The sequence below is a fragment of the Budorcas taxicolor genome, chromosome 17 (assembly GCF_023091745.1).
Source record: "Budorcas taxicolor isolate Tak-1 chromosome 17, Takin1.1, whole genome shotgun sequence".
Classification (NCBI taxonomy): domain Eukaryota; kingdom Metazoa; phylum Chordata; class Mammalia; order Artiodactyla; family Bovidae; genus Budorcas; species Budorcas taxicolor.
The window spans coordinates 44,489,060-44,499,001 of record NC_068926.1 but is presented as its reverse complement, the minus strand read 5'-3'; the positions used below and the strand labels follow the sequence as shown (position 1 = coordinate 44,499,001).

General features: G+C 38.0%; 1 pseudogene; it reads left to right on the top strand.

Annotated features, from left to right (window-relative positions):
- Positions 1-9,006: 9,006 nt before the first annotated feature.
- Positions 9,007-9,712, top strand: LOC128062092 (U2 small nuclear ribonucleoprotein B''-like; annotated as a pseudogene).
- Positions 9,713-9,942: the final 230 nt, after the last annotated feature.

The following is a 9,942-nucleotide window of genomic DNA, read 5'->3' as shown; positions in this document are numbered from 1 at the left end:
GTCATAACTTTTCTTCCAAGGAGTAAGCGTCTTTTAATTTCATGGCTGCAGTCACCATCTGCAGTGATTTTGGAGCCCCCAAAAATAAAGTCTGACACTGTTTCCACTGTTTCCCCATCTATTTCCCATGAAGTGATGGGATAGGATGCCATGATCTTCATTTTCTGAATGTTGAGCTTTAAGCCAACTTTTTCACTCTCCTCTTTCACTTTCATCAAGAGGCTTTTGAGTTCCCCTTCACTTTCTGCCATAAGGGTGGTGTCACCTGCATATCTGAGGTTATTGATATTTCTCCCGGCAATCTTGATTCCAGCTTGTGTTTCTTCCAGTCCAGTGTTTCTCGTGAGGTACTCTGCATAGAAGTTAAATAAGCAGGGTAACAATATACAGCCTTGACGTACTCCTTTTCGTATTTGGAACCAGTCTGTTGTTCCATGTCCAGTTCTAACTGCTGCTTCCTGACCTGCATACAGATTTCTCAAAAGGCAGGTCAGGTGGTCTGGTATTCCCATCTCTTTCAGAATTTTCCACAGTTTATTGTGATCCACACAGTCAAAGGCTTTGGCATAGTCAATAAAGCAGAAATACATATTTTTCTGGAACTCTCTTGCTTTTTCCATGATCCAGCGGATGTTGGCAATTTGATCTCTGGCTCCTCTGCCTTTTCTAAAACCAGCTTGAACATCAGGAAGCTCATGGTTCAAGTATTGCTGAAACCTGGCTTGGAGAATTTTGAGCATTACTTTACTAGCATGTGAGATGAGTGCAACTGTGTGGTTTGAGCATTCTTTGGCATTGCATTTCTTTGGGATTGGAATGAAAACTGACCTTTTCCAGTCCTGTGGCCATTGCTGAGTTTTCCAAATTTGCTGGCATATTGAGTGCAGCACTTTCACAGCATCATCTTTCAGGATTTGAAATAACTCGACTGGAAAATTCCATCACCTCCACTAGCTTTGTTCTTAGTGATGCTTTCTAAGGCCCATTTGACTTCACATTCCAGGATGTCTGGCTCTAGATCAGTGATCACACCATCGTGATTATCCTGGTCGTGAAGATGTTTTTTGTACAGTTCTTCTGTGTATTGTTGCCACCTCTTCTTAATATCTTCTGCTTCTGTTAGGTCCATACCATTTCTGTTCTTTATCGAGCCCATCTTTGCATGAAATGTTCCCTTGGTATCTCTAATTTTCTTGAAGAGATCTGTAGTCTTTCCCATTCTGTTCTTTTCCTCTATTTCTTTGCATTGATCGCTGAAGAAGGGTTTTTTATCTCTTCTTGCTATATGCAGAAGACCTGGGTTCAATTCCTGGATCAGGAAGACCCCCTGGAGAAGGAAATGGCAACCCAATCCAGTATTCTTGCCTGGAAAATCCCATGGACAGAGTGCCTGGCAGGCTATATAGTCCATGGGGTCACAAGAGTCAGATACGACTTAGCGGCTAAGCCACCACCAATGTACAGAAGTTGATGGAGTGGGAGGACATAGAATCTGCATCTCCTCACCACAAAGGTACCTAACCAGACACTGTTGGGGGACCTTGATACCCACGTGGGTGGGAGCAACCCCCAAGTGATGGGGGTCAGACATGGGTGGGTGGGAAAAGGCAGGAGCAGTGGAAATATGACAGGTGTCATGTGGATCCTGGGGGTATGAGAGGGAGTTGGGAAGGAAGAGTGGAGCTAGACAGGGAGGGATCCTCAGGGACTGGAGGATCAAGGGGAATGCATCTACCATTTTCCCCCACTCTCTCTGCCCCTGGGAGCCTGCTGAGGTCCCTGGCCTGATCCTCCATACTTTGAAGCAGCAGGCACTCTGGGGTCCCCTCTGGGCTGTGCTGGGCATAGGCCCTGCCCGCAGGCCCTGCCCCCACCATTCCGAGGGCTTTTTCTGGCTGTACAGATCATGAGCCTATACCCTGCCCTTAAGCCCTGATCCCCACAGCCAAGGTTTTTTTCCAGTAATTTTTTTTCTTTTGTGGTTCTGTTATAATTTCTGCTGGTTGTTTCATTTATATTTTTATTTTTCTAATATATCAGTTAGTTTCCTAAATTTATTTTATTTTTTATGCTTTGTTGTTGTCCCCCCCTTTTTTGTTTTGTTTGTTTTTATTTCTGTTTCATTTTGCCATGCTTAGTTCATGGGCCAGAGGTCAGGCCTGAACTCCTATGATTGGAGCACTGAGTCTGAACTGCTGAACTAACAGAACCTTAGACCGCAGGGACTGTTAATTGAAGTGAGGTCTTCCAGAAGTATGCATCTCAACCCCTAGACCTGGTTCTGTCCAACTGCCTACAAACTCCAGTTCTGGAAACCTCAGGCCAAACAACAGTAAGACAGGATCACAGACCCACTCAAAAAAAAAAGAGAGAGAGAGAGAACAGAAAAGTATGTTACAGATGAAGGAACAAGGTAAAATCCTATAAGACCAAATAAATAAAGAGGAAATAGGCAACGTACCTAAAAAAGAATTTATAATAATAATGATCCAAAATCTTGGAAATAAAAGAGAGGCACAGATAGAGAAAATACAAGAAATGTTTAACAAAGACCTAGAGGAACTATAGGACAAACAGAGATGAACAACACAATAACTGAAAGAAAAATACACTAGAATGAATCAATAGCAGAATAACTGAGGCAGAAGAACAAATAAGTGAACTGGAAGATAGAATGGTGGGAATAATTGCTGAGGAGCAGAATAAGGAAAAAAGAATAAAAAGAATTGAAGACAGTCTCAGAGACCTCACTAAGCTCACTAACATTCAAATTATAGAGGTCCCAGAAGAAGAAGAGGAAAAGAAGGAGTCTGAGAAAATATTTGAAGAGATTATAGTTGAAAACTTCCTAATCATGGGAAAGGAAATAGCCTTCCAAGTTCAGGAAGTGCAAAGAGTCCCACAAATGATTAACCCTAAGACAAACACACCAACACACATATTAATCAAACTAACAAATGTTAAGCACAAAAAAGTATTGAAAGCAGCAAGGATAAAACAAAAAATAACATACCAGGGAATTCCCATAAGGCTACAAGCTGACTTTTCAGCAGAAACTCTGTAGGCCATAAGGGGGTGGCAGGATATGTTTAAAGTGATGAATGGGAAAAACCTGCAACAGATACTACTCTATTCAGCAAAGATCTCATTCAGACTTGATCAAAAAGCCAAAAGCTTTACAGGCAAGCAAAAAAAGAGAATTCAACACTACCAAGCCAGCTTTACAACGAAAGCTAAAGGAAATTCTCTAGGCAGGAAACAAGAAAGAGATCCACAAAAACCCAAAACAATTAAGAAAATGGTGATAGGAACATTCATATCAATAACTACCTTAAATGTAAATAGATTAAATGCCCCAACAGACACAGACTGGTTGAATGGATACAAAAACAAGACCTGTATGTATGTTGTCTACAAGAGACTTCAGACCTAGGGATACTGAAAATGAGGGGATGTACAGATATTCCATGTAAATGGAAATTTTTAAAAAAGTTGCAGTAGCAATACTTGTATCAGATAAAATAGATTTGAAAAGAAATACTGTTGCAAGAGATAAGTAAGGACTAGTAATGATCAAGGGATTAATCCAGAAAGAAGATATAACAATTATTGATATAAACATTTATGCACCCAAGGTGGCACTAGTGGTAAAGAATCCACCTGCCAGTGCAGAAGATGCAAGAGATGCAGGTTAATCCCTGGGTCTGGAAGATCCCCTGGAGAAGGAAACAGCAAACCACTCCAGTATTCTTGACTGGAAAATTCCAAAGACAGAGGAGCCTGGCAGGCTACAGTCCACTGGGTTGCTAAGAGTCAGATGCAACTGAGCACAGCCAATAGTAGCACATCAATACATAAGGCAAATGCTAATAACCATAAAAGGGGAAATGGACAGTAATACAATAATAGTGGGGGACCTTAACATCCCTCTCATCAGTGGACAGATTATCAAACAGAAAATAAGTTAAAAAACACCAGCTTTAAATAACAAAATAGATCAGATACACTTAACTGATATTTATAGTATGTTCTACCCCAAAATGGCAGAATACACTTTTTTCTCAATTGTACATGGAATATCCTCTAAGATAGACCACATTTTGGGTCACAAAACATGCCTTGTAAAATTTAAGAAAACTGAATTTACGTCAAGCATCTTTCCTGACCACAATACAACACTATGAAATTAGAAATCAATTACAGAGGGAGAAAAAAAACTGTAAAAATGCAAACACATGGAGACTAAACAGTGTGCTGCTAAATAATCACTGAAGAAATTAAACAGGAAATAAAAAATACATAGAAACAGATGACAACAAAAACATAACAACCCAAAACCAATGGACCACAGCAAAAGCAGTTCTAAGAAGTTTATAGTAATTAAATCTAATCTCAAGAAACAAAAAATACCTCAAACAATGTAATCTTACACTTAAATCAACTAAAGAAAGAAGCATGAAGAAAATCCAAAGTTAGTAGAATGAAATAAATCATAAAGATCAGAGCAGAAATAAATGAAACGAAGAAAACAATAACAAACATTAACAAAAGTAAAAGTTGATTCTTTGAGAAGATAAACAAAATTGATGAATATTTAGCCAGACTATCAAGAAAGAAAAGGGAGAGGACTCAAATTGATAAAATTAGGAATGGACAATTTCTAATAAAGGGAAAATTCCTAAAATTTCTAAAAGGAGAAATTACAACTGATACCACGGAAATATGAAGGATCTTAAGAGACTACTATAAGCAACTATAGCCAATAAAATGGACCACCTGGAAGAAATCTACAAATTCTTGGAAAGGTACAAATTTCCAAGACTGAACCAGGAAGAAGTAGGAAATATAAACAGACCAATCCTAAGTAATGAAATTGAAACTGTAATTGAAAGTCCAACAACAGTCCAGGACCAGATGACTTCACATGTGAATTCTATTAAACATTTAGAGGAGAGCTAACACTGATCCTCCACAAACTTTTCCAAAAAATTGTGGAGGGAGGAACACTCGCAAATTTGTTCTATGAGGCCACCATCATCCTGATACCAAAACCACACAAAGATAAAAAAAGAAAATTATAGATCAATATCACTGATGAACACAACCAAAAATTCTCGACAAAGTATTAGCAAAGAGAATCCATTAAATTGGCAAAGAGAACACATTAAAAGCATCCTACACTATGATCAAGTGGGGTTTATACCAGGAATGCAAAGGTTCTTCAATATATGCAAATCAATCAATGTGATACACCATAGTAACAAAAAAGAAAACCAATGTGTTCATCTCAATAGATGCAGAAAAATCTTTTGACAAAATTCAACATCCATTTATGATAAAGTGGGCACAGAGGGAACCCACCTTAACATAATAAAGGCCATATATGACAAACCCACAGCAAACATCATTCTCTAGCAAACATCATTCTCAAAGCTGAAAGCATTTCCTCTATGATCAGAGTAGAGACAAGGATGTCCATTCTTGCCACTCTTATTTGATAGAGTTTTGGAAGTCCTAGCCACAGCAATCAGAGAGAAAAAAGGAATACAAATTGCAAAAGAAGAAGTAAAACTGTCACTGTTTGCAGATGATATGATACTATACATAGAAATCCTAAAGATGCCACCAGAATACTACTGGAGCTAATCAATGAATTTGGTAAAGTTGCAGGATACAAAATTAGTGCACAGAAATCTCTTGCATACCTATATACTAACAACAAAAGAACAGGAATTGAAATTAATGAAACAATCCCATTTACTATTGCAACAAAAAGAAGAAAATTCCGGGGAATAAACCTACAGAAGGAGGCAAAAGACATGCACTCAGAAAACTATAAAACACTGATGAAAAAAATCAAAAATGACAAAACAGATGGAGAAATATACCATGTTCTTAGATTGGAAGAATCAATATTGTGAAAATGAGTATACTATCCAAAGCAAACTACATATTCAATGCAATTCCTATCAAGTTACCAGTGGTATTCTTCACAGAATTAGAACAAAAAAATCTTACAATTTGTATGGAAACACAAAAGACTCCAAATAGCCAGAGTAATTTTGAGAAAGAAAAACCAAAGTTGGAGGAATCAGGCTCCCTGACTTTATACTACAAAGCTACAGTAATCAAGACAGTATGCTACTGGTACAAAAACAGAAATATACACCAATGGTATGGGACAGAAAGCCCAAAGATAAGCCTATACACCTATGGTCACCTAATATATGACAAAGGAGGCAAGAATATACAATGGAAAAAAGACAGCCTCTTCAATAAATGGTTCTGGGAAAGCTGGACAGCTACATCTAAAAGAATGAGTTTAGAACACTAACATCATACACAAAAGTAAACTCAAAATGGATTAAAGACCTAAATGTAATAAGACTGGTCACTACAAAAACTCTTAGAGGAAAACATAGGAAAATCACTCTTCAACATAAACCACAGTAAGATCTTTTTTGACTCACTTCCCAGAGTAATGAAAATAAAATCTAAACAAATGGGACCTAATTAAGCTTAGAAGCTTTTGCACAGCAAAGGAAACCATAAATAAGACTAAAAGACAACCCTCAGACTGGGAGAAAATATTTGCAAATGAAGCAATGGAGAAAGGATTAATCTCTAAAATATACAAAGAGCTCATTATCAAAAAAGCAAACAATCCAATCAAAAAATAGATGGAAGACCTAAATAGGCATCTCCCCCCAAAAGACATACAAATAGCCAAAAGGCACATGATAAAATACTGAACATTGCTAATTATGATCATTATATTTCTATCTTATGTTACTATAAGTAGTATTATAATATACTAATTATAATTATTAGAGAAATGGAAATCAAAACTGTAATAAGGTATCACCTCAGGTCAGAACGGCTGTCATAAAAAAAATCTATAAATAATAAATGCTGGAGAGGGTGTGGAGAAAAGGGAAACTTTTTGCATTGTTGGTGAGATTATAAATTGATACAGCTACTGTGGAGAACAGTATGGAGGTTCCTTAGGAAGCTAAAAATAGAATTACCATATAATCCAGTAATCTCACTACTGGGCATATACCTTGTGAAAACCATAATTTAAAAGGACACATGTATCCCAACGTTCACTGCAGCACTATTTACAGTAGCCAGCACACAGAAACAATCTAAATGTCCAATGGTAGATGAATGGATAAAGAAGATGTGGTACATATATACAATGGAATGTTACTCAGCTGCTAAATGGAATGAAGCAGGGTCATTTTTAGAGATGTGGGTGGACCTAGAGTGTGTTATACAGAGTGAAGTAAGCCAGAAAGAGAAAAATAGATATCATATAACAATGCATATATGTGAAATCTAGAAAAATGGTACAGATGAACCTATTTCCAAGTCAGGAGGAGAGACAGATGTAGAGAATGGACTTGTGGACCCAGGGGAGGAAGGGGAGTATGGGAATAATTGAGAGATTAGGACTGATATATACATTGTGCTATGCAGTGCTTAGTTGCTCGTCAGTCATATCTGACTCTTTGCAACCCTATGGACTATAGCCCTCCAGGCTCCTCTGTCCACGGGGATTCTCCAGGCAAGAATACTGGAGTGGTTGCCATGCCCTTCTCCAGGGGATCTTCCCAACCCAAGGATCAAACCTGGGTCTCCCACATTGCAGGCGATTTCTTTACTATCTAAACCACCAGGGAAGCGCAAGAACACTGGACTGGGTAACCTATCCCTTCTCCAGGGGAACTTCCTGACCCAGGAATCGAATCAGCGTCTCATCTCCTGCATTGAAGGCAGGTTCTTTACCAGCTGAGCTACCTGGGAAGCATGATATATACACTACCATGTATAAAGTAGATAGCTAGTGGGAACCTGCTACAAAGCACAGAGAGCTCAGCTCAGTGCTCTGTGATGATCTAGATGGTTGGGGTGTGGGAAAGAGGTCCAAAGAGGGAGGAGATACATGCATGCATATGGCTGACCACTTCATTGTACAGCAGACACTAACACAACATTGTAAAGCAATTTTATTCCAATAAAAAACCAATGTAGAAGAGAATAAATACTACTGAAACTTGATCCTTTGATTAGTAAAACTCACTTCTGATCAAGAAGAAGCAAGAAAGAGGAAAAAAGAGCCTTCTTGGTGGCTCAGTGGTAAAGCAACTGTCTGCAAATGCAGGAGACATGAGTTTGATCCCTGACTTGGGAAGATCTCACATGTCAAGGAACAGCTAAGCCCACGCATGACAACTACTGAGCCTGTGCTCTAGAGGCTGGGAGCTGCAACTGCTGAAGCCCACGTGCCCTACAGCCCATACTCTACAACAAGAGAAGCCACCACAATGAGAAGCCTGGGCATCACAACTAGAGTGTAGCCCCGGCTCACTGCAACTAGAGAAAAGCTTGCAGAGTAAAGACCCAGCATAGCCAGAAATAAACAAATAAAATTTTTAAAAAAAGAAAGAGGAAAAAATATATTTTCAATATCCAGAATGAAAATGGGGATATCACAATAGAATTTGCATCAAAGTAAATGAATAAATAATTAATATAACATATAAATGAAAGTAAAAGAAGGTTTTGTAATAGGCAAACACAATTGACAGTTTAGACATTATGGACAAATTCCTTAAAAATCACAAGTCAAAATGGACACAATAAGAAAAAAACTAATTCAGTCCTAAATCTATGGAAGAAATTGGTTTTAAAAATAAAAACCTTTCCACAAAAAAAGCTTGATGCCTAGATGACTTCATCAGTGAGTTCTTCTGACATTTAAAGAAGAAATAATTCCAATTCTATAAACATTGGAGTTATTATTCCAGAAAATAGAAAAAGTTAGAGAATACTTTCCCCAAATATTTGAGACCTGCATAACTTTGGTGCCAAATCCAAACAAGCACATTAGAAAAAATGAAAACGTAGACATTTCTTTTTTATGAAGAGAGACTCAAAAGTCATAAACAGGTGTAATCTAGTGATATTTAAAAATTATATCATGAGAGATTCTTACAGGACATGGTAGGACCCTCTGGCTATTTGAACACTATAACCCCAAACACAGATATCACACCAAATCATCCAATTTACATTAACAATATGAATGACAAAAAAGAAGAGACGTCTGTATGCTCTGTTTTCTCAGTTTGGCCACATGGTAGATACTGTGTCTTTAAAGACCATGAAGATGAGGGGGCGAGCCTTTGTTACATTTAAGGAACTGAGCTCATCTGCAAATGCCTTGAGACAGTTACAAGGATTTCCATGTTATGGCAAACCGATGCGAATCCAGTATGCAAAAACAGATTCGGATATAATCTATAACACGTGTGGCACTCTTGCTGAAAAAAGAAAAAAGCCAAAACTGTGGAACTGACTGCAAAAACCAACCATGGACAGAAAGCCTGGTCAGGGAACACCAAATTCAGCTAATACCCAAGGAAATGCAGCACCAATCCTCAGGTCCCTGATTACCCTCCAAACAGTACTTTATTCCTTAAAAATTTACCAGAAGAGACTAGTGAGATGATATTATCCATGTTGTTTAATCACTTCTCTGGTTTTAAGGAAGTACGTTTGGTACCTGAGAGGAACTGACATTGCTTTCGTTGAATCTGAAAATGATGAACGGGCTGGAGCTGCCAGAGATGCTCTACAGGGATTTGAGATCACATTGTCCCATGCCATGATGATAACCTATGCCAAGAAATTACATTTGAGATAACTGTCTTTAAAGGACTGGTATTATAGTTTTTGTTTTGATAACATTTGGCCAGGCCATTTTAATAGTTGGGGGGAGAGGGGCAGTGTATGTGAAATTGTTGAAAGGATTTAAAAAAATTACGTGGTCTTTGTTTAGCCTTAGTGAACTATGGACTGCAAAGGCCTTAATTTTGTACAATAAAACTTTTATTTGTATTCTGTAAAAAAACTATATCATGATCAAGTATGGTT